This window comes from Macaca fascicularis, chromosome 4 (genome assembly GCF_037993035.2).
Source record: "Macaca fascicularis isolate 582-1 chromosome 4, T2T-MFA8v1.1".
NCBI classification, from domain to species: domain Eukaryota; kingdom Metazoa; phylum Chordata; class Mammalia; order Primates; family Cercopithecidae; genus Macaca; species Macaca fascicularis.
In genome coordinates, this window is record NC_088378.1 from 9460145 (window position 1) to 9484753 (window position 24609).

Consider the following 24609-nt stretch of genomic DNA (forward strand, 5'->3'; position numbering starts at 1 on the left):
AAAGAAATTGCATTTCTGAAAAAAAAAATACAATTCAATATATACATGCCATAGTAAATTCCATTGCTTTTTGTTGATGGAGTTTATCATGCAAGGTAAATGGAAATAAGAAAACTCTACAATTTGGCTGAAATTTGTGTGACATCCTTTTAAATTGTGAGTAGTTTCGACTAGCATACCCTTTTTTTCTTCTCAGTCTGTTGACCAGGCTGGAGTGCAATGGGGCAATCTTGGCTCACTACAGCCTCCGCCTCCCGGGTTCCAGTGATTCTCCTGCCTCAGCCTTCCAAGTGGGCACCTGCCACCATGCCTAGCTAATTTTTTTTTTGTATTTTTAGTAGAGACAAGGTTTCACCATGTTGGCCATGCCCGTCTCAAACTCCTAGCCTCAAGTGATTCACCCACCACAGCCTCCCATAGTGCTGGGATTACAGGTGTGAGCCACCGTGCCCAGCCTAGTATACTAGTTTTTAGTTCATGTTTCAAGTTGATCTAGATGAGGAACCAATTTATTTTTAACGTCGAGTCAGGCTGTGTCAAGAAACAGGAGCAGAGTATATATTCTCAGCCCTTAAACTGATGGACTGTTAGCAATTTGGTTGTTGCAATGTTGAATGTTTTGGAACCGTGAGTTCCATCTCCTTAGGAAAATAAGACAGGTGTTTGCAGGATTTTAAAAAATGACCAGTGAAAATCTAGAGCACCAGGAAAGGCCAGCCCATAGGCGTGGGTGGAGAGGCCACTCACACAGGACCTTGCATGCTCTTCCAGAGACGTGGAATGGGATCCTAGGAGCAATGGCAAGCCACTGAGGAGATTTGAAATAAAAGAGCATCTTACTCATATTCACCTTTAAAAAAATAATTATGGCTACGATGTGGAAGAGAGCCTAATGGGAAGCCGCCAGCCAGAGAGAAGACTGTCCCAGACACCTACATAAGAAGTGGCAGCATGGGTGATCCAGAGCCATGAGGTCACTGGGACAAGCTGAGATGTGGGGGTCAAAGAGAATGAAGAGTTAAGGTGATTCTCGGGGGTCTGGATGTGGAACTGAACAGAGAGTGGTGCCCTTGGCTTATGATTAGACAGAATGATAATAAAGAAGTGTCGTGCACTCAATTTTGGCCTGAATGTGTAGTGTCTGAGAGATGTCCAGGTGGAAGTGTCAAGTGGATTTCTGTGATATAGACTGGTGAGTCAGTAACCAAATATTTTATGGAGAATCTGTTGGTGCCAAGTACCATGCTAGGGTCAGGAACACACAACTTATGAGTCCCCGTCTTCGTTGACATTCGTGTGTTTTATCTGACCCTACAGCAGTATGATACGATTGCCTTAGAATATCATATCACCTGCCTGGTGAATTTGGGAAGTGGTAGGGGGACATCCAATAAACATGAGAACAAATCAATAAGATAATTTTAGATGCTGGTATTTTGGAGAAGGTAAATTAGGACACTGTGGTTGACAGTGACCAAGGGCCCAAGGGTGGGAGCTAGTTGACCAGGTTCAGAGAAGGCCTCTGTGTCCCTCACCAGGGTCTGGAATTCAAATGAAAGATCAGGGCTAGAGACAGAGGTTTGGAATCATCCTGGTTGAGATGCTGGTTAAAGGACTGAACTGTTTCATTGGATTTAGGAACCAGTAGGCATGCTCTGTGGCATCTCAGATTCCCTGGAAGGTCCCTGCAGGCCTCTTCCCTGGGGCCCAACTCCAACAGCTTGGAGTGATGCGGGTGCAGCGGAGAGTGACCCTGTCCTGTGGGGTTAGCTCGTGAAGACTGGTAGTAGAACCCCTAATGCTGTGTTCTGGAGGCAGGTGGAAAATCAAAGCCAGTGAAGCTATCAGGGCATCAGTCCAAGGACTTGCAACACTGGGGCCTAAGACAGGGAGGAAAGGAAGTGTGAGAGGAGCGGATGGATGGCAGAGCAGACAGGTGGGAGGTTCCTGAAGCAACTCAACGATGCAGCAGGGGCCCGAGCGCTGACTTTCAGCCTGCACGCCTATCGCTGAGGATTTCGCTCCTTGACAGAATGTTTTGGAGAACAAGTCTTCTTTCAGGATGTCATCTGCCCAAAAGTTAGTATTCGAAGTGGAGAAAACAAGATCCAAAGTTACCTGGGCTGCCACAGTCAGCTTCTGGAGGCAGCGGGCAACCTCGGCTGTCTCCCCACACTAGAACGCTGTAACAAACGTGGTTTATTCTGGAAGCAGCCAGGCAGATGCTCAGTTGCCTTCTGATTTATACCATACATGTAAATCAAAGAATGTGACTGAAATATCTGTGTGTGTGTGTGTGTGTGCATGTGTGAGTGTGTTGATGTGTGTGTGTGTGGTGAGTGTGAACTGGAAATCAATAATCAACATGTGTCAACTCATTTTATTTTCTGTAACTTTTCTTTGACAAGCTGCCACTTTCTCACAGCAGCAGGAGAACTAAATTCAGTCCAACCTGGTAAAATCAGTGTAATCATTTTTTAGCCACTTCTGGTTTAAAACCTAGACTCTTTGGCAATATCCAGTCGAATCCAGTATTGTCATTACTGTGGACATTGTTCACAGTTGAAAGCCTTTCTCTCTCAGTTTGGCAGAGCTTAGCCCCAGATCAAATGGACTGTTTGCAGAGGGGTCTCTTCCCTGTTCTCTTCCTCCATGTGCTGATAGAGGTGAGAGGCTGGGTGGGCCCAGGAATGCCTCGGGGACAGTGCACCTTGGTGGTAATGAGGGGCCAGGCCCATGCCAATGGTGGTGAGAGCCTGGGTGGGCCCAGGAATGCTCCTATAACAGGGCACCTTGCTGGTGACAAGGGGCCAGGCCCATGCTGATGGAGATGATCGCCTGGGTGGCATCAGGAATGCCTCTGTAACTGGGCACCTTGCTGGTGACAAGAGGCCAGGCCCATGCTGATGGAGATGATTGCCTGGGTGGGCCCAGGAATGCCTCAAACCGGGCACCTTGCTGGTGACAAGGGCAGGTCCATGCTGACACCTCATCTGGCTCTGGCTACAGCTGTCCTCACCCTGTCAGCTCTCAGACTAGAGCTTCTACCCTTGTTCCTTTGGAGCTGAGTGGCACACTGTGGTCACACCACCCTGTCTTCTAGGATCTAGGCAAGGCTACACCCCTAGAGTGGGCCATCCACCCCCGTCTCTTCTGAAAGTGTCCCTCCCGGGGGTGTGGTAAGCTGGTTATGCCCCCATGGCCTTTGCTGGCCTCCTCCTCTCCTATGGGAAGCCATGCCTCCGTGGGAGACAGGTGGCCTTTCCCCACCACCATGCTCACTGTGTCCCTTTGTCTTCTCTACGTCCTATGTAGATACACACCCATAGAAGGTGCACACAGTAGGCCTGAGGTTTCCTTGTCTGCATCCGAAGCAATTTTTAAAAGCTCCACTGCTCTGGGATTTCCTAAACCTTAGATGTTAGAAATTTTCTAAGAAACTGCCACCTTCCAGACTGTCAGACCAGGAAGGAGACCAGGAAAGGGATCTGGGTCCAAGCCCCTGGCCCTTCCTTGATGGTCTTCTATCCTTCTCCCTCTCGGCATTGCAGGGGCCACGCTTCTTCGTGGCTGCTGGAAACTGCTGCGCCATCAGTGCATCCTCCCGGAAGTGTCCTTTGCTTCCCTTTCCCCTGGAGCCATAATAACTGAAGGACTTCGGGGCACATGGTTTGATAGCTTTCACAGTAGCCACACAGGTCAGCATAAACCGGATGCTGTATACATTTTCAGGTAGGACCCACCCAAATGCAAAGGGAAAATAACATAATTAAGTTTATTAAAAAATGACCCTTTGGAGGTGAAAATTTGCTAAATTGTTATTGACTTGACTTTTTAAAATTGTTTTTACCTTCATTTTTTAAAATGCATTTTAGAACCAGGTGTGGTGGCTCACACCTCTGCTCCCAGCTACTGAGGAGGCTGAGGCTCAAGGATCACTTGTGGCCCGGAGTAGAGACCAGCCTTAACAACATGGCAAGATCCCTGTCTTTAAAAAAAAAAAAAAAAAAATGCACTTTATTCAGTTATCTCAGTCACATTAGAGACTATCAGATCACAAATATTTAATAGAGTACTGTTATGTGCAAGGCAGTGTGACCCCAGCGTGCCCCTGTGAGATTTTTTCCTGACAGGTGGCCGGCCAGTTTACAAGCAGAATTTTCCTCTTAGGAGTCTTCACAGTTACATCAAAGCATATTCAGTCCAGTAATGTTTCCAGTCTTTGGAATCTTACCCTTAAATATGCACTCCTAACAAAAGAAAATCTATAAAGACCTACAATATACAATAGATGCATTAGACCCAAACATTTATAGTAGATGTACAATGTCCTTCTGTATTCTGTGGTGGAGGACGGACAGTGGAAAGTGTGAACTAGTTGTTCCTAAATGGCTGGAGAGAATGTTGCAGTTAGTGGAACAAAGTTCCTAGAGGAGCTGCATGAAATTCATGGCACGTACCCGGATGGTATTTCCTGGGAATGTTTTAGGATGTGTGTGAGATGGAAAGACTAATACTGGTGATAGCGGTTTCCAATGAGGGAGCACGCCATGAGTACTCAGCCAGGTGCCGGGTGAGTACTTCTTCATGCAGAACTGTTGATTTGCATCTTTTTTTTTTTTTTTTTTTTTTGAGATTGAGTCTCACTTTGTTGACAGGCTGGAACTCAGTGGCATGATCTCGGCTCACTGCAACCTCCACCTCCCTGGTTCAAGCAATTCTCCTGCCTCAGCCTCCTGAGTAGCTGGGACTACAGGCACCCGCCACCACGCCCAGCTTTTTTTTTTTTTTTTTTTTTTGTATTTTTAGTAGAGACAGGGTTTCACCATGTTGGCCAGATTGGTCTCGATCTCTTGACCTTGTGATCCGCCTGCCTTGGCCTCCCAAAGGGCTGGGATTACAGGCGTGAGCCACCGTGCCCGGCCGATTTGCATCTTATGTAGCAAATACTTCTAAAGAATCAGAGGTATCACTCATGATAATAAATCAACATGAATTCCGATGAGGCAGGATGTGTACAGGATAGTGAAGGATTTATGGATTTTATATTTGGGTTTAATGTCATCTAGGTACTTTTCGGGAGTTTGTAAAACTATGTTGAATTGGTATTTAAAGCAAATTCAGCTTTTATAACTTCACATCACCTGGGGCTCTTTGGGTTTCCTTCCAATTTTTCTGCTTTGCCACCTCCTCTTAACTTTTAATAACTGTTTTGGTTATATTATAGCATGCAATAAGTAATTTCCAAAGTCACATAAATAGCTAGAGAGTATCACATTATCTTCTCCATTAGAACCATATATCATGTTTTACTTCTTTATATCTATATAAATAAGTTATTTCTTAGTTTCTATATCAATATTATCTATTGTTTTAAAATAATAAGAACAAATAACTTACTATAAATATCAGTAATCCCTTATCCCTACACACTAGTATGTCTCAGAAACCTGGACTGTAGTTTAAGAATGTAATGATAAAACTAGAAAAATACTTAAAGCAACATAAACCCCTACGTGTGAATGCAAGGTGAAAATATTTTCTTATATAAATAGGATACAATAGTCTACTTGATAGACCTTCATTTATGAATGATAATTTAGTGATTATATCATATCCTTTTCCCCACAAGGGCTTTAAATTAATGGCATTCCAGGTACCTCATGAGGCTGATTTTTGCTGCCATACCTTGACTTGCATTTTCTCCTCACATTGATACATTAGTTCTGTCTATCACTACCGTGACTTTGATATAAGTAGCCCCGTCTTTAGATATACATGTGTAACAAAACACCATTTCCTGATGACGCTAATGCTGCCCCTGTTGCATGCTATGAGTGATTGAGATGCTTTTGGGCAGATGTCCACATTAAATTGAAGTGCTACACTATGAAACCTTACCAGTCGTTCAGATTGATTATGCCAAAAGATCAAGTTGACTCTAGGTAGGATAATAAGATGAGGGATGAAAACAATTTGTAAATTGGTTGGGGAAACTTGCAGAGTGTCATGAATTCTGTACTTAAGAAACATCAGAATGTTCAAATGCTCGGTGATGAATGTTTTTCTGTATAACACAGATGACCGTCGTATGGGTTTTATGAAATTCCTATTATATAATGGAGGAACACGTTACCTTTGATTTCCATGTGTGGGTCCCAGCTCAGGGCTCTTGGTAAGGGTGTGTGATTTATACAAGAAACAGTATATAGAGACATCTGAAATCTCTTTTGACAAGAAACTATTTGCAATGTTTAATTTAGAAATGAACTTTAAAAGGTATATCAGCTTATGGAATACTAAGGGTTTTCTCTGAGTCACTGAAAAGGCTGCCCTGTATGATGACTGTCTTCTGCAATCCTTAATAACCTGCCCACTCTTCCAGGATAGGGCTGTGGTTTGGGCTTGCTTATACTACTCACAGCCCCTGGAGAGATGAGAAGCACTTGGTAAGTGTCCATCAGATAAACCTAAAGATACCATAGTGAAAATGCCTAAGTGCTAAAGAATAGTATTTCTCAAGCTGTATTTTCCAGTGAGATTGCTTGGTCTTCTTGGTAAAATGCAGACCCTGTGCCCCCACCCTCAGGAACTTACTCAAGAGGAACGTACAGGTTGACAGCACCTGGCCCATACTTGAAGAAACCATATTAGAGACTTAAAGATATGGTGCTTGGTATTTGCTGGGACCAAGAAGAGTACAGATAATTAGTCATAGGAGAGAAAGAGACATCAAAGGGAATAAAGTGCTTTTGATTTACTTATTTTGACCCTGCTAATTGGAACCTAATTAGTAGATTCCAAACACAGACATTAAGTATCTACTTGCAGTGATAAATCTTAGATGTATATGTCTTAATTAAAGCCAAACCTCTCTTCTTAAAGATAAGCATTAGATTTCCCTGTGATAAGGCAGTCTTAATCCATTGCTTGTCTTAAATGGAATCTATTAGATAAAGCACTGATACATATGAACATTTAACAAAAGTGCATAATATTACCAGAGACACGAAAGAGATTATAATGTAATAAACGTATTATGTAACAATTTCGGGATGTTAAACAAATGCAAAATGTAGCACACCCTTGGAAATAACAAATAGCCATTATTAGAAAGAGCTCCTCTGAGGATATCATGAGAACTAAGGTAGCCAGGAAGGTGAGACGCACATGCTCCCTTCACTGTGCATTTAGTAAACATTCTCCAAGGCTGACTGTCTACACTCAAGGCCAGATACCATGCCAGGAGCCAGTGAATGCACAGCCACTGATGGACAAGGACTTCATAAGCTCCTAGGTCTCCTGGATATGAGATTTGCCGAAATTCCTCCTTGGTCGTATTACAAAATTGAAAGGCCGAGTACCAAAAGAGGTTAAGTAAAGTGATGTGGATGTTTACAGAATAAATGAATCTCTCTCGGTCTCTATTTCTCTCTGCCTCTCTCTCCCTGTCTCTGTTTGTCTTAATCTGTTTCTCTCTGTCTCTCTCTCTCTTATCTCTCTGTCTCTCTCTTCTCTCTCTCTCTCTCTCTCTCTCTCTCTCTCTCTCAATCTCTCTCCTTGCAGATGTCACTTACAATTTCTGGTGACACGAGTTTGTTTGTACATATGTTGGTTGTAGTGCTGGGGAGGAGAGAAAGACAAACCGTATAAAACACATAGAAATACCACGCTAAGACATTCAGGCACTAAATACATCAATATACCTTAAATTATAAATGTCTGGAAAGAGAATTCCTTCTCATAACAAAGCACCTTATCTTCAGGGTCTGGCATCTAAGTACCTTAATTCTCTCTCCCTGTGCAAACTCATAAAGAAAAGTGAGTAAAAAACTATACCACAGCTTAGTGACATAAACAAATATTTCATTATGCTCATGGACTCTGTGGGTCAGGCATCTAAGCAGAACATAGGAGCTGGATTGCCTCTGTTTCAAAATTACTGGGTTATCATCTGGAAAGACCTGTATGTTGAGATAACTTGACCTCTGGGGACTGGTATGATCTGGGCATCATCACAGTAGATGTTGGCTGTCTTCTGAGGCCTCAGCTGAGACTCTGGGCTGGTGCACCTGCAGCGGCCCCTCCATGTGGCTTGGGCTTCCTCACAACATGGTGGCTGAGTTCCAAGATGGGTCCTGTCAAGGAAACAAGAGGAAACAAGGTGGAAGTGCATGACCTTAGCCTTTAAAGCCTCAAAGTGGCTTGACCTTATGACATGTTTATGACCTTAGCCTTAAAAGCCACATAGTGTCACTGTACCCTGTTGGTTGAGACACTCACAGTGTTCTGCCTGAGCTTGGGGAAAGACAACATTGTCCTTACCACTCAGTGGCGGAGTATCAACCTGACATTGTGAGAAGAACATTTGAATGATAAATATGTGGCAGCCATCTTTGCAAGATACAGTTGGCCATATTTTGGGTCTGGCATTTTAGTCATTTAATTCATTCCTTCTGATTACAAGTCTTAAAATATATTACTTCAGAAGGTGAGAAATAAAAGCACAAAAGTCTCTGATGTCCTTTTTGTAGGAAATAAGTCCATGAAATGTGTCTGTAAACCATTCTGAACCTGGTTTATATACGCAGCTTAAGAAGTATGTCCCAAATGCTTGTTGGCCATTGGGTAAAGTCAAACACATACTTCTTTTATTTTATATACAGTCATGTTGCAAACAGAGAAGCAATCAACACCATAAATCACTCATCATTTTCTTTAACCCAGAGATGCACACTTACTTTTTCAAGTACTGCTTCACTGCTGCATCATGACAATAATGAGTTGAATGGCCCTGGTTCTCAGCACAGGTGCACTCAGCCCCTAAGGTAAGCAAGAGGCCAGGAGTGTGCATTGTGAATGGCACTCACTATAAGGAGACCATATAAGAGATGGGGTCAGTCATGTATATGTACTGATGTGAGTCAGCCGGACCTCTTTTATGTTCCTCCGATTTTGAGAAGGGTTGTCTCAGTGTCTTTTCAATACCTTCTCTGATTAGAACTGATTTCAGCCCATTTGACAAAGGTAGCAATGCTTTGTGAGGATACTATGTTATAATTAAACTAATAATTATAGGTGGTGTATTTAGCTACTTGCAAATTCACATATGGCTAATATAGTTTTAAGGATCCCTGAAGAAGGTAGTATATGTGACTAAGGTCTTGCAGAAAGAGTAAAGTAGAACATTTAATTTCTGAATTAATTGCTTTATTCCTAGGAGACATTGCCCTTGATAACTTTGTGTACTCTGGAGGATTTTCCAAGTTCATGGTTGGCTCTATGGCTGTGTTTTTGGCTCTAGGACATTGTGACATTCTGTGAAATGTGTTCTAGACTGAGCTTGAATGCTTAAGTTTAGTACAAAGAATTATGCTTTTGATCTACCGCAGACACCTGGACCTAAGCTTGAAATGCAAACAATAGGTTTTCTGCAATGAATTACAAAGGCAAACAGAAGCCATCCCTATCCAGAGAATGAACTACACCTCACACTTAAAACAGAAAACTGGGGAGGAGGTGATTTACTATGGCTACTCTTAATAGTGAAGGCAGAATAACACTGTTTAATTTAATGATAATCCACATTGGCAATTAAGAACCATAGGGCTGGCTCCAAGAACAGTTGCAGGAAAGTCCACAGACTATCCCTGGCCCCTGTAAAGATGAGCTTAGGTGTTTGTTCTCTTTCCTAGAGTTTCATTAAACTCTGATGGACACGCATCCTTGCCCCAGAACTATTGATGGCGTATATACTGGGATAATGGGCAGAAGGGATATACACTCAGTAAGACCTCCCTTGTGGATCAAAGCTTTGTCTACATACTACTGAGCTGTTGACTTTGAGGCTTTTATTACACTTTCAGAATATGACAATGCATTTCTATACAATCCATGTCTGTGTGAGTTTAAAAAAATAATAAGGCTAAACTACAATTACTTTTGGCCACTGTCCTTGGGCATCTCAAGGCTATCAGATCTTTTACTGGAGAAGCAAGCTTGTTTTGTCTTCATCTGAATAATCCCCGGCTGGAAGAGAGCCAAAAGACCAGATTTCAGCATTTCTACCCATTCTGTGCATCATACACCGGTAATAAAAGCCCAAGTAAACAAAGAGATGAAATAGCAATGCTATAGCAATAAAGCCAATTCTATTGATTTTATTCCAGCAAATCTCATACCATACTAAATTTCTTAGAAGCACGAAAATATCTAGGCCTTTATTGCTCGATTTAACTAGGCTGTTTGCATGCTCTTATTTTGTTTTAATAAATTATCTGAAAGGATTAAAATTAAAACATGATTCTTTTCCTAATGCTAAAAGCCTTTCTGTGACACAATATGTTTAACACTGAAGAAACTCAATAAAATAAAATTATATCCCAGGGTAGAAAGATTTAGAACATTAGCAAACTTCTTCATTTAGATGGCTAATATGTTTTTCTCAATGGGATTTTGAGCATGCTTATATCAGCACAGCCCAAATCTGAAAACTCTTCCTATTTCTATTGAAAAAAAAAAAATGTTGACAAGGAATATACTCTCTAAGTGTGGGCTCATACCCAGTTGTACTTTTAAACACAGGCAGTTTGTGCTGGCAGCAGGATTTAATTGACTGAGTCGTGGTGTTGGCTCCACTTGTCATTTCTGCTCACTATGCTCTGTTTTTAAGTATTCATTGACTTCACACACTCTGCACAATGGCTGATCAGAGACCTCAGCCTTGACTGAAGAAGCCACTGCAGGATGAGCAGGGGCAGAGACCCACGCCTGTCAATGAGATGCTATTAACCAGTTTTTACTCTGCCCTTGTGGTCATGCCCTATCAGATCCTCTCTTATTTTGTATGTTCTGCATACTGTTTAGAAGATAACAGTTGGAAAAAATATTTTAAAAGGCTCTGAATGGAAATCCTTATAGGTAAGGATGTACGTCTCTTGGGGGGGTTAGGTGAATCACTCTGGGTTACACAGCTGGTTGGGGATAGGTCTAGGACAGCTTCCACAACCGGACTGTTACTATTAATACAATTTCCCCTGCACCATATTACATTATGAGCACAATTTCCTTCAGAGAGAAAAATATCAACGTTCAATGTCTCATATTTCTACTTGATTGCCACTGATCTTATTGTAGTTCACAGCCAATAGGAAATTATGTATTTTATCAAAAATAAATTTGAAACAGATAAATGTACTTTCTTTCCTACAGGGGCCAAACAAATTTAGTATGAATTTTATTTTATAAAAGTGACCAGGATTCTAGAACAGCAATGGAACCATCAGTATAAATTGTAAGGGACCAGAACTAAAAGAGTCTGAAGATTCTAAACTCAAGATCCTAATCCTGTTTGACGTTGTTGCATTCAACTCCCAGGGTCCAACTGTGCTTAACCAATAGGGGCTATTTGTAAACGCATCCGTGGCTTAGGAGGCTGCATAAAACACCACCCATCCATACAATGAGCCCTGTCAGTGATGCTTCACCTCCTCTGCCACTCATGCACACACAGCGACCACTGTCTCTGATACTTCACCTCCCCCACCACCCATGCACACAGGGCAACCACTGTCACTGATACTCCACCTCCTCCACCAGCCATGCACACGAGGTGACCCCTGTCACTGATACTCCACCTCCTCCACCACCCATGCACACAAGGCAACCCCTGTCACTGATACTCCACCTCCCCTGCCACCCATGCACACACGGCGACCACTGTCACTGATACTCCACCTCCTCCGCCACCCATGCACTCGCGGCGACCCCTGTCACTGATACTCCACCTCCTCCGCCACCCATGCACACACGGCGACCACTGTCACTGATACTCCACCTCCTCTGCCACCCATGCACTCAAGGCGAACCCTATCACTGATACTCCACCTCTGCCACCCATGCACACGCGGCGACCCCTGTCACTGATACTCCACCTCCTCCGCCACCCATGCACACGCGGCGACCCCTGTTACTGATACTTCACCTCCTCTGCCACCCATGCACACACGGCGACCACTGTCACTGATACTCCACGTCCTCCGCCACCCATGCACACACGGCGACCCCTGTCACTGATACTCCACCTCCTCCGCCACCCATGCACACGCGGTGACCCCTGTTACTGATACTTCACCTCCTCTGCCACCCATGCACTCACGGCGACCACTGTCACTGATACTGCACGTCCTCCGCCACCCATGCACACACGGCAACCCCTGTCACTGATACTTCACCTCCTCTGCCACCCATGCACTTACGGCGACCCCTGTCACTGATACTCCACCTCCCCCGCCACCCATGCACTCACGGCGACCCCTGTCACTGATACTCCACCTCCTCCGCCACCCATGCACTCACGGCGACCACTGTCACTGATACTCCACCTCCTCCGCCACCCATGCACTCAAGGCGACCACTGTCACTGATACTCCACCTCCTCCGCCACCCATGCACACACAATGACCACTGTCACTGATACTCCACCTCCTCCGCCACCCATGCACACACAATGACCACTGTCACTGATACTCCACCTCCTCCACCACCCATGCACTCACGGCGACCACTGTCACTGATACTCCACCTCCTCCGCCACCCATGCACACAGGGCGACCCCTGTCACTGATACTCCACCTCCTCCACCACCCATGCACACGCGGCGACCCCTGTCACTGATACTCCACCTCCTCCACCACCTGCACCGGCATGGCTGAGACAGCGCCCTTTTCTAACTTATTTCCCTTTTCAAGACTGTTCCTACTGGACATATTGGCATGATTTCATCTGTATAATGACTTTGAAGAGGGCACAGTGCCATTCGTCTGCCCTCAAACCCCATGTCCATGCAATACAAAGTGATGGACACTTTACTGTGATTTCATTGATGAATTAAGGGAAGTTTTAATTAGGCAACATTGCCAAATGTACATATAAATAGGACATTAACATCCGTCCAACGTAATATAAATTGAATGAAACTACAAAATAGTTGAATGGGAATAAAACCAAATCAGTCAAACTGCTTTATAGGATTATGCTCTATAAAAATTTTTAATAAGAATTTTCATTTTATAAACTTTTAAGTTGAATGTTTTGAAATGATTGCTATAATGACTACAGTGATTTTCAGGAATTTGGAAATGCAGTAATGTTGTCATTTATCCCAATGATTAAATGAGACCAGTAATTCGAACTGAATTCCATGAGTTTGCCTGAACATACCTTTGTCAAGTGCGTTTCAGATCATGGTTGACAAGTTGAATGGTATCTGTGGTTTAACTTAAGCATCTACATCCCCAAATATCGGTTAGTATGTTTCAGTAATTCATTACCTTTTTTTCTTTTTTTTCTTTTTTTTTTTTTTTTTTTTGCTATTTATTGAGGAAATTAGTGCTGAGATTATTCCGTAAGATTTTAAAGCATCATCAATTATATAGTTTGCACATTTATAGTAGAAAGTAAAGTCAGAATACCTGGGTTTTAGTCACTGTTCTGCCAAATATTAACCATCTAATATTGGACCATTTGCTTCCCACCTTGAATGTTTTTTCCTTATCGATATGATGTCACAGAAACAAAATCTAACCAATTCTACTCACTCATGGGTTGGCTATAAGGATAAATGAGATGCAGGTTGGCAAGGACAGATTCTAGGTCTTACCCCTACTTCTGCTTCCCGTCTGGTTTTATTAGTCAGGATGATATCCATTGTAATAGAATCCAACTAAAGTTAGCTTTAACAAAAAACAGAATTATTTGTGCACCTGAGTCATTTTGGGCAGCCCCGGCTGTTGGCCTGCCTGGGTCTATGTCCTCAAATGATGTCCTCAAGCTGTCTGTCTTCCCTTACTCGGCTCTCATGCCATGTTTACTGCTCTCAAATAGACTCTCTCCCCAGGTGGTAGCGGAGATGAGCACAGGTAGTTCCCCATCTATATTCTCCCAGCTTAGCCAAAACCATATGTCCAAGCCAACAGACGCCATGAAGACATGAGAGATCAGAATGGCAGCGCCTAGGTCAGGCACCCAGGAGATGGAGGCAAGGGTGGACCTGGGAGATGAGGCAAGCCCACTTGAATCAAATGAACTAAGGGCAGGGAAAGATGTCACTGCCGGAAGACATGCCAGGCAGGTGAAATCCGTGCATCTACCACCTCTTCAGGGAGGACAGACAGAATCCAAATGCACCTTATTTCCATTTATAAACCTTCAAAGACTACCCTTAACTAATATGCAACTCTCTCACGTGCAATAACAGCAAGATGAGTAGTATCTTTCAAAACAGACATGCATTTCCTAGCGTGATCCAGATACCATTTTTATGGATTATCAATCTGTAGATAAATGCCCTAACCTGAGTGAAGCCCTGACTTTGCACACAACAATCCGGTTAGTTTGGGTCAGGGAATTTGGGTTTTACAAATTTTAAGCCTCCTAATTACCTGACTCCAAGCATCCCTCATTGCTCACAGCCAAGAGTTAGAACCCCTCTCAAAAAGGCTATGCTTTTTCCCTCTTGAGATTGGAGGTGAGCCACCTTGGAGGAAAGATTCTCCTTCCTACGGGACCCTACCGGTTGTCACAAGAAGCAGCTACTGAAGTTAATAGTTTTGCACCTTCTCCTCTGGTATGGATGAACCGTGCCCCCTCCAAGATATCTTAAGACAGGCTAAGAAAAATTCACATATCAAACTGGCATATAACAGACATTCAATCAATGCTAATTAAAAAAAATAATACTGGAGAAAGTACTTTATGCCATGGAAGTAATTTTGTAGATGTCGTTGTTATTATTATTCCTAATATGAAAGGTTTTTTTGTAAATTTTTTTACTAGTTTTAATAGTAAAAAGCGGGTCAGGAGAGAGATTAATGAGAATGGATGGTATAAAACTCAAGATTCACATAATTTTGAGATGACACTGATGTCCCTCTCTATGTAATGCATTAGCCAAATTTAAGAACTGAATCAGTTCTTAATTATCTCTTAAATTAAGAGATAATTGTATGACATGTTTGGAATACCTAAATAAAGTAGATTACAATATGCACTTTTTAATATCTGTTCACTGGCCTACGTTTAAATGAATTTAACTGTTTGGCTAAAGATGTCTATTTAGAATATATTATTTTTCCAAGAGTAAACACTATTGAATTTGAGTTATCTAAATTTAATAGCATAAAAAATGTTCTCCTAGCCACGTATACAGAAGAGGCTCACAAGTTAACCAACATCCTTCCGTTCCTCTGAAATATATCCCTACTGATGTCCATGGCATGCTAAATATTTGAGACTAGAGGTCTTCAGTGTTTCTGCTCCCTCCGGTTTAATTGTGTGTTTTAACAAGTCAGTTGTGTTCCTTTGCAGACCTTTTTTTGCTAGTTGTGCTTAATATGGAATTTCTTAATTTAATTAAATCAAGTAGGCCAGGGAACCATCAATGAAAAAAGAAGTGTTTCTACAAAAACCTAAGTTGAGGGATTTGCAAAGATTTAATAAAGCAGGTTTATTAGAAAACTATTGTTGAGCTATTTGCATGCAGAATTACTACAAAAATGAAAGGAAAGAATCTAAAACTCAAAACCAATTCTGACTTCAGATTGCATTGTTCCTGTCCTTATGTCCTAGTTTTATTTTAAAGAAATTGGAACCAGAAACTAGAAAAGCTGATTAAAAAGAATGATGACTGGACACCCCAAGAAGTGGATCTATGCTTTAAAAAATAAAACAGGTTTTGATCTTCCATTAAAATATTGCTGTATAAGTGTATATTTAAATGTTGTTAAAAATAATGAAACATGCACCAATTTTCTGATTAACCTACCACATTTACATCATAGTAGGGAGTTCCTTCTATCCTTGACTCTGCCTCTCTTCTCACCTGAAATTCTTATTTTGGCTTTTTTTTTTTTCCAACTTCCCCCAATTCCTCCACTGACTTTTTTGTTGTTGTTGTTGTTGTTGTTGTTGTTGTTGTTTTTAAAATTTTTATGGGTACGTAGTACATGTATACCTCCACTGACTTCTCAGACCTCTCCTTTTTACACCTGACACCTTATTTTTTGTCTTTTTTTAAAAAGTGAGTGACTAGTAACTCAGCTGAGACTCCTTAGATCTTCCTTTTGATTTCCAGAATGAAAGAGGATATTGTGTTCTTGTACACATCAGAAATTCTCTATTACATTCCATAAACATCACAATGATTCTAGAAAGATACAAATTTTTTATTAAAATAAACAAACAATGCGATCATTTTTCTGTCACATACCAAAGAAATGCAATAAGCAAGGCATCAAATATCTGTATCTAATTTACATTTGTATTAACTCAAGTTAAAGATATACTTTATCATGAAAACTCTAAATCTGTTTTTTAATTTGATGACTTTATATTCCATATTGATTACATTTATGCACAAAACTAATTCCCTGATAGATGGAAATACTAAACCAAAAGGAACAGACAGCTAAATGACTTCCAGGTAGGTTTTCAAATCAGCTTGGAAAGACTTTTTTTTATTATTTTAAATAAGACAAACCCTTTTCTTTCTAATCCATTTCATGAGATAATTTAATCTACAGTAGTTGGCGGAAAATCCTTATTATTTTGTGGCAGCCAGACATTCATAAATTAAACTTCTTTCTTAGAGAATTGCTTCCCCACACTGGAGGGGAAAAGAAGTATGTAAACTCTTTACACCAACAGAAACTTCAGCATTGTTGGGAAATGTCTGGTAATGAGCTTGGTTCGTTAGTAGGTGCAGACACCTGCCTTGTAATATTGTCTGCAAGGGAATTTGCAGGAATGGTACTACCCAGCCCATCAGGATGGCATATGGCACAGGAACTTTAAGCGCCACAGGGCACTTTGCCTTTGTTATACTCCTTTCTGCCTGGGGCTGTGAAAGTATTCTGAATATATTGCAAAATATCAGATGAAGAGTTTGAGTGGCTGCTTAAAAGGGTCCTCATCCTGTACTGCCCGATGGGTTCTCCTTGCCCATTGCCTAGACAGAGCCGATTTATCAAGACTGGGGAATCGCAATAGAGAAAGAGTTTAATTCACACGGAGCTGGCTGTACGGGAGACCGGAGTTTTATTATTACTCTATCAGTCTCCCAGAAAACTCGGGGATGGGACTTTTAAGGATAATTTGGTGGGTAAGGAGTTGGAAAGTGGGGAGTGCTGATTGGTTAGGTTAGAAACAAAATCACAGGGAGAAATGAAATCAAAGCTGCCCTCTTGTGTTGAGTCAGTTTCTGACCAGATGAGCCAGTTTATCCATCTGGGTGGTCCCCACTGATCCAATGAACGCAGGGTCAGCAAAATCTCTCAAGCACTGATTTTAGGTTTTACAATAGTGATGTTATACCCAGGAGCAATTTCAGAAGGTTGAGAATTTTGCAGCCTCCAGCTGCATGACTCCTAAACCATCATTTCTAATCTTGTAGCTAATTTATTAGTCCTGCAAAAGCAGTCTAGTCCCTAGGCAGGAAACAGGGTTTGTTTTGGAAAAGGACTGTTACTGTCTTTGTTTCAAATTTGTATTATCAACTAAGTTTCTCCCAAAGTCAGTTTGTCCTATGACCAGGAATGAACAAGGACAGCTTGCAGATGAGAAGGAAGATGGAGTTGGTTTGGTCAGATCTCTTTCACTATGATAATTTTCTCAGTTATACTTTCGCAAAGGTGGCTTTAATCCTGCAGGGAGCCGGCTTTTCAGCCTTCTCGCTGAGCACAGGGCTTCGAAAAATCACTGGACATACCCTTCCTATAAAGTTAATTTATTCAGCATAGCACCCTTTAAACTTTATTTCCATCCCTCAGAAATATAATTGTTAGCTTTTTTTCTCCAGTTGATCACGCTAACCTGAGAAAACTGTGTAAAATACAGCAACTCTGTGTTAGTTCTGGGGAGGATGTGGCTGTTGCTGTTGGTTCCACCAGCCTGAATAGTTTCCCTTCCCTTGGTGTCTTTCTTTTCCTGAAAGAAACCTCGGTGGTAAAGGCCATGGCTGAGTCTGTCAACTCAAGCCTGGTAAAAAAATATGAAGTCGACCATTGCTGCCAGAGTCCCAGTGGGCTATACTCCCTCTTTATCCTCAAACTGAAAAGGTAACCTATTACGTGGGCCAACATTTTGTATCCCATATCTCGTCTCTTGTTTCGTACCAGTTGAGACTGATTGGCACTAATAATCACATCTGTCTGTGTGACATAGCTAAGCATAAGTAGCTGCTCAGATGCCCGTATGTGCCCCAAGACTACCCCAGTGAGTGCCTTTCCAGAGCACATAAAACTAAAATGCTTCATAAAGTTCTGGAATTTTCGCTTTATCCATGTATGTTTTAGAAGCTAATGGAAAGCAAGTTTTTAAGATGTAGAATGGCTTCTTTCATTATGTGAAACGAGTCTCGCTGATTTTAGGAGTAAAACTACTACAACCAGAAAAATGAGGGTGGAAGAGAACAAAAAGTATTTTCATATGAATGAGGAAAGTGAGGCTTTTGCATAATTTTAATGGAAAAAGGATTAAGTGGTTGGAAATAAACAAAAAGTACAAAAGAAGAATAAAATACATACAGCACTGGTTAGCCTAAGCACACAACCACTGCAGTCCCCAGGAGACATTAAAAGAGCTCTGGTTCTCTAAGGACTGAGGTCCCCTGGGGACTTGCCAACAGTTTTGAATGAAATCTCTCTGGAGCCCCTAATCATATGGGAAAGAATTTTACTAGAAGCAGCCTCATGGTTTTCTGAGTAGCACAGTCAGCAGTCCCCCGCAGAGCAGAATTTGATGGGGTGGTAGGCATTGCACCTTGTGCAAAAATATCAACTGCTTTGTGTTACAGGATGAGGGAATCCAATAAATAGCCCCTCCTGCTCGCCTGAGTTCTGAACCAACTGAGACAGAGTTGATTGTGACTAAAAAGACTAATAATGGAGAATGTGGCAAAGATACACAAAGGATTGGCCGAGGCTGAATCTCACTCTAATCCTGTGCAGGGCAGACACCTGAGGCCTCCCTTTCCATGGGGCTGGGTGGGGGCTGACTCTGTCTCTAGCAAACATATTTCCTGGAGGTGCAGTCCAGGCAGTGTACAGTGCAGGCAAACAGGGCTGAGGAGGCGGGAGGGCCAGGGCTGAGCATTATAGCCAGGCTCAGCTCCCAAATTTCAAACACTCCTTTTTCCTTTCCTAGGGAAGAGGGAGTGAGGAGTACAGGTGAGGCAAGGAGTGGTTCTGCTACCAAGTGACCCTCCATGAGGAAGGGTGAAGCCAGAAAACAGAGTGTGCTGACGTTGCACTAAGACTTGCTTTTCAAGATGTGAATGTACTTGATCCTGTATGGTCATTTGACTTGATCCCCAATGGTCATTTGACTGCAGCATAGTCTACAAGAAGTTCTGTACTTGGAGACTAGGTGTATTCGTCTGTTCTCACACTGCTAATAAAGTCGTACCTGAGACTGGCTAATTTAAAAAGGAAAGAGTTTTAATTGACTCAAAGTTCTGCAGGGCTGGGGAGGCCGCAGGAAACTCACACTCATGGCGGAAGGGAAAGCAAACACATCCTTCTTCACATGGTGGCCACAAGGAGAAGTGCCGAGCAAAAGGGGGAAGAGCCCCTTATAAAACCATCAGATTGGCTGGGCATGGTGGTTCACGCCTGTAATCCCAGCACTTTGGGAGGCTGGGGCAGGCAGATTACCTGAGGTCAGGAGTTCGAGACCAGCCTGGCCAACATGGTGAAACCCTGTCTCTACTAAAAATACAAAAGTTAGCTGGGCGTGGTGGCACATGCCTGTAATCCCAGCTACTCAAGAGGCTGAGGCAGGAGAATTGCTTGAGCCTGGGAGGCAGAGGTTGCAGTGAGCCAAGATCATGCCACTGTACTCCAGCCTGGCCAAAAAAGCAACACTCTGTCTAAAAAAAAAAAGAAAAGAAAAAAGAAAAATCAGATCTCGTGAGAACTCACTCACTATTACGAAAATAGCATGAGGGTAACTGCCTCCGTGGTTAAATTACCTCCCACCAGGTTCCTCCCACAACACATGGGGATTGTGGGAACTATAATTCAAGATGAGATTTGAGTGGGGACACAGCGAAACCATATTACTAGGGATTTCTAGTCCCAGCTATAGGACTTCCTGGCATGTGGCCTCTGCCAAGTCATTCTCTGAGCCTCTGTCTCATTTGTAAATCAGGGATAAATAATGCCTTCCTAGATGGATAAGATTGTTTAAGAAAATCAGCAGTGTGGCCCGGCACGGTGGCTCACATCTGTAATGCTAGCACTTTGGGAGGCCGATGCAGGAAGATTGCCCGGGGTAAGGAGTTCGAGACCACCCTGGGCAACATGATGAAACCCCATCTCTACTGAAACACAAAAAAATGTAGCCTGGCATGGTGGCATGTGCCTGTAGTCCCAGCTACTCAGGAGGCCGAGGCATAAGAATGGCTTGAACCCTGTAGGTGGAGGTTGTAGTGAGCTGAGATCGTGCCACTGCACTCCAGCCTGGGCGACAGAGCAAGACTCAGTCTCCAAAAAATGTGTGTGTGTGTGTGTATATATATATATACAAAGATAAGGTTTTGTGGTTATTATCTGTGATGTGGTAGGCATTGTTTGCCCTTGGACTGAAAGAGAATACCTTGGCCCAATAAGGGGATAGAAAAATAAAAGCAAGCACAAAAGAAAAAAGTTTAAAGTATGGAAAGCCAACTCTACCTCTAGCTATTTTGACAGGAAACCTGGAATCAAGTCCTTTGCCCTAGTCACACTTGGGATCAGTCACCTTGAATTGGGCCACCTCCCCTCTGGGACCACACCCAGATTTTGCCTCTAGGTCAACAGCTATTTGCTCTCAAATAAGGGAAGTAGAAAAACTGTGTCCTAAACAGAACTGGGGCCAATAGAAAGAACTTAACTTTTTACAAACCTGTAAATTTTTTTTTTTAAGGACAAAAGGCAAATTAGTCCATTTTTCAGTTTCATCCCAAGATAAGCTCTACTACCTAAAGAGGCGCTTTTAAGCAGTTCTTTAGAATTGACAACAGGCCTGGGAATGCAGAGGAGAAAAGGCTACCTTGTTCTGTAGAAACACGAAAGACAGGTCATGCTGCAGTCTCCAAGGGGGCAGTAAGCTGGGCTTTGTTCTTTTATTCTAGGTAAGAAGTTAGAGGCCCAGAGACATTAAATTGTGTAGATATTTTCATTACTTTTTCTTTCCCTCCTTTTTTTTTTTTTCCTGCCACAGGAATAAAAAGTTTTTCTTCTTACACGATTTTGTTCTTGACAGTTTAATCAGAGAAAATGTATGGCAGCCATGCGACATTTATTTATGGTAATGAAATGGATTCCCATGATGTAACCTCCTTGCCTGCCAGGCGTTAATGGGCTCCCAAGTCACACCTAGTACATTTAAGTGGCGGTGCAGAAGCATGGTGTCACCAAGGTGAAGGGACCCTCAGAAACATTCGCTACATGCATGAATACCTTAGAAAAACCACAGATCCTCAGTAGACACACTTCCAATTTCAGCATGATTTAGCAGTTTATAAAAGCATCTTACCTCTTCCACCAACAGAGGTTTACTTTAAGCTTCATTTCAAGCCTTTTATAGGTCATGCTCCATCAGCCTCTCAGCGCTGCAGTGGCTGATAAATTCTGATGAGGCATTTTATGTGATGGCATGACACTTTTGGTAACAGGAGTTCTTTTTCTGCAAAACTTCATCTAAAATGAACATGAACGGACATGAGCGCTCAGACAGTTCTCCAGTGTGCTTACGGCTGTTGACGTACGGCCCGTCATCCCTCCTCCTGCCTTTCTGTGTGTCGGATTGAAGCTCTGAAACAGCCTGTAAACATCCCGTGTGGACCGCAGGCTTTTATGCCTGTGTTTCTGTTGGGCCTCCTGTTTAATCTCGACTTTGTATTTTTTTTTTTTTTGTATGTACATAGAGACAGGGTCTGGCTATGTTTCCCTGGCTGGTTTTGAACTCCTGCCTCAAGCGATCGTCCCGCCTCAGCCTCCCACCGTGGCTTTGTGTGTTTGCTCTTTGGCATTTCCATCCTTCCCATGGGCACTCCAAAGCAGGGGCAAGTGGCTCTTTCATTGCAAATATTTAAGTCAGGGGAACTCTGTATCAAATGGGCACTCCCACGTGTGCACTGAGGACCACGCTCCCTGCTTTCACTCACAGCAGCCCCCATGCCATGACTGTTCACCAGCAGCTGCAGCAGCAGCCCGAAGGACAGGGGATTCCATCCACAGAGGTCCGGCCCAGTGTCTTCAGAATGGACAGCCCCCTTGTGAGAGGTGACAGGGAGAGCCTTGCCCACTCCTCCTGCCCACTGACACCTGCCAGCCCCTTCTCGCAGCCTCCTGCCCACAAATCAGGGCTGGGCGACAAAGATGCACATCCTGCACAGAGCTGCGGATAGAGCAGGGACAGTGGACATGCGGCTGCCCCAGGCTGTCCTGTGCTGACATAGTGAGTGCTGTCATGTGCCCAGCACATCGCATCCCCAGCACAGCACCTCCTCAGGGTGGCCTTGTCTCTAGCTCTGCAGCCGTCAGCACAATGGCCCGCCCATAGTGCCTGGGAGCACTCAAGATGGGAGACTCATGTTTTAGGGACACCAGGATGGAGACGACTAAAGGAGGTTGCAGGGTGCCAGGGCTGAGGACACAGCCCTGGGGCGTGTGTGGATGAAAGGGCACCTGTCTTCACATTCAGCCCTGGGTGGGCTCTTGCAAGCACTTCCCCTCCTGCAAAAATTTGATGAAATATCAAAAAGGCATGGACATGTTTACTTTATTTTTAATTAGAGCTCTTTCAGGATTGTCCAGGGAAGTGCGTTCGTTACTTAAAGTTTTGAGATTTCCTTGATCATTAATCCCCCACCAATTCAACAGCCCCCAAGCTCTTCACCTACCTGGAACTTTGGAGCTCTCCACTTTTCACCGAGCCTCTGCCTCTGCAGCTGTCAGCCTCCTTCAGGCGGGCCCCTCCTCCAGGAAAAAAAAAGCAGGAAAATAAAACCAAATGAAGATAGCTTTGCATAAAACCTGGGATTCTTTCAATGCAGTACATTTGATGATGCTCAAATAGAGTTGTACAGCAAATTATTGACAAATGCCTACACACCAATGTCCTTGTAATAGAGATTGCCTCTCGCATGAATGGGGGCTGAGGAAGGCACCTGAGAGAGGATTTGGGTTTATTAGGATTTGTTGTAATCAGACTAACAAAGCATTTTCACTGTGGGCCATCTGTCAGCACATGTAAATAGGCTCATTTTATAAGACCAGATGTTCTAACAGTATTCATTTGAACAGAAATCTACCTGTTCTTTGATTATAGTCAGTTATGGAGAGAAGCGATTCTACTATATTCCAAAATGATTTATCTTTGGCTTTTAAATTTTTCTGGTTGATGTTTTTTGTTTGTTTGCACCTTATTTACAGCATACAGAGAAAAAGAGATCTGGATTAGAAACCAGAAATCTACTCTCTTTTTTCTACTTCACCACTAAGGAATTTGGGGTTTGGTAAATTATCAACTATCACTGGCCATGGTGTCTCCAATAAGGAGGTCAGACAAAATTATTCCCAAGGATTCTGCTAGCTCCTAAGTCCCCCGTTTTAATTACGGCCCTAAGGAAGGAGCATCGGCCTCACCGTCTGCCCGCTTCAGCATCACTCTCCGGGTCTCAGGTTCTTCGGGGCAAGAACAGGGATGCTATGCACAACCCACAGCTTGCTCTAGGGAGAAGACATAGAGAAGTTCCGAGGATAACGCCAGCCACTCAGCAGATCCTTAACTCTTCTCTTCCTTTCTCTCAATTGTGAAACAGTATTTTAAAAGGGAAAGTACTCACATTAGTTGATTGGTTTGACTTTTTTGAGTTCTTATGACCTGCTTGAAGCATACTAATAAGGAGGGCAGCCTATGATGAACAAATTCGAAATTGATGAGGCCCAAGACAGAGCATCGCCAGGTAAATTCCACGGCTCTTCTCCTCCGGGAAGACCAGCCCCAAAGGATGGCGAGCCCGCCTCAGCTTCTTCCATCCTTCTGTCCAGATGATCCCCAGCTCTCCCTGAGTCCTCGTGCCTGTTCTTGGGGTGAGTTGAGTAGAAATTAAGAGTGCTATTGACCAATTAGGCTTTGGAAATACCCTAGTGCTTACTAGCTGTGTGACCTGTGGCAAGTTGCTTAACTTTTCTAAGAACGCACTTGTCTGTAAGATGGGGATACTTGGGATTAAATGAGTTGCTGCAGGTCAGTGCTGAACCCATTCCACTGTATACAGGAAGCTCGGAGCACCGTCTGGCTATGGAAAGGTCCCACTCAGCCTGAGAAGGCCCTCCCACTGCCCTGCTGCAGGCCTTCACGGGGACTGAGCCCATTTGCGGGGAAGCTCACCAGGAGTGTCTGCTGTTCTTTTTATTCAGCTCACCCAGATCTTGTGGTTATAGGCCGACGAGGGGATGTGCTTTCTCTCTGACAACACTGCCTTGCCACAGGCATCCGTTTCTCCAATCTGACTCACCTACGGGACAGAACCCATTCCCATCAGTAACGATGACTCACAGTCTT

The 24609-nt window shown here is 43.2% G+C and overlaps 1 protein-coding gene and 1 long non-coding RNA gene across 9 annotated transcripts in view; one reads left to right on the top strand and one right to left on the bottom strand.

Annotated features, from left to right (window-relative positions):
• The window catches only part of PRKN (parkin RBR E3 ubiquitin protein ligase), a 1364839-nt gene that overhangs the window by 1055624 nt on the left and 284606 nt on the right, over positions 1-24609 (top strand). The gene's annotated exons all lie outside the window — the stretch shown is intronic.
• On the bottom strand, positions 2361-23195 carry LOC123572822 (uncharacterized). The gene is made up of 2 exons (XR_006697369.3): positions 22943-23195; positions 2361-8138 (listed from the first exon to the last, which is right to left on the bottom strand). It is a non-coding gene; the product is annotated as an uncharacterized lncRNA (long non-coding RNA).